The sequence below is a fragment of the Vigna radiata genome, unplaced genomic scaffold, assembly GCF_000741045.1.
Source record: "Vigna radiata var. radiata cultivar VC1973A unplaced genomic scaffold, Vradiata_ver6 scaffold_43, whole genome shotgun sequence".
Lineage (NCBI taxonomy): Eukaryota > Viridiplantae > Streptophyta > Magnoliopsida > Fabales > Fabaceae > Vigna > Vigna radiata.
This window is the reverse complement of record NW_014542924.1, coordinates 1,981,826-1,983,081: the sequence shown is the minus strand read 5'-3', so window position 1 is coordinate 1,983,081 and position 1,256 is coordinate 1,981,826.

Here is a 1,256-nt window from a genome sequence, read left to right as displayed (position 1 = left end):
TTATTTTTCAATGATCTCTTCCTTTGGTTTCCCATTTATAGAATAAAGTCAACAAAAACTACAGAACAAGTCAAAAATAATCATCTTATAGTGATAAAGATTTGCGAGTGCTAATGGCAATGGTTGATTCTTGAAAACGACCTTTTGCTATACTTCTTTGTGGAAAGTTGTAGATATTTCAGTTCCACCACAAACTCAATCCAATGCAAAATTGCCCCATGAGGAAACTGCCAATATTATTTTATGTAATGCTATAATTTTTTAATGCATAGTTTCGTTTTCATTTAATTACTATTATAATTAATTTTTAATGTTACCTTATTAGTAGTTACTATACATGTTCTAATTCCAACCACATATAGTTACGTAGATTGGAGTTGTTAAATAGTGATAACACCACGTACATGAACTACTATTTTAATCTTCCTTCGTTTATCCAATTTTTTTTATTTTAATTTATGTCATCGTGTTTGTTTAAGTTATTTGAGTCACTAAAATAAATAAATACATACATATATAGTATTAATAGTTGTTTTCGAAATTAATATTTTATTTTTATATATAATTATCTCTTTCTTTGATTTAATAACTTACGTTACATTTAATAAAGTTCAATTTTAAATATACACGGTTAAATAGAAAAAGGAAAAAAAAAAGATTACGTAATAAAACTAATACTAATATTATCACAACTTAATCTATAATATGTAATTAGAGACAATTTAAAGATTAATTTATACTTTATGTGCTTACACTATTTATGAAAGTCATTGTTGTCCTACTATTCATTATCTTATTATAAGTGGATTTGGTCTTCTTTTCAACTTACACTATTTTATATATATATATATATATATATATATATATATATATATATATATATATATATATATATATATATATATATATATATATATATTATTCCATGCAAAAGCTATTTTTTTCAAAGAGAAAAATCACGAGATATAAATCAGCAATATTTGAATAAAGATTTTTTTTTCTTTCACTAAATCTTAAAAATACTTCTTAAATTATTTTCATATAAATATATTGAAATGGATACTCTACATGTCATCATTATAAAACATGTAAAAATATAATTTGTTCATGATTAGAGTAGTTAAATAACTAAAATACCTTTTTATTCCTTTAGTTTGATACAATCCCTTTGGCAATCCTTTAAAAAGTCCAAAAGTTATTCTTCCATACTTATCGAGAAAGGATTTATATGAAGCTGGTAAAATGTCTTGCTTTAA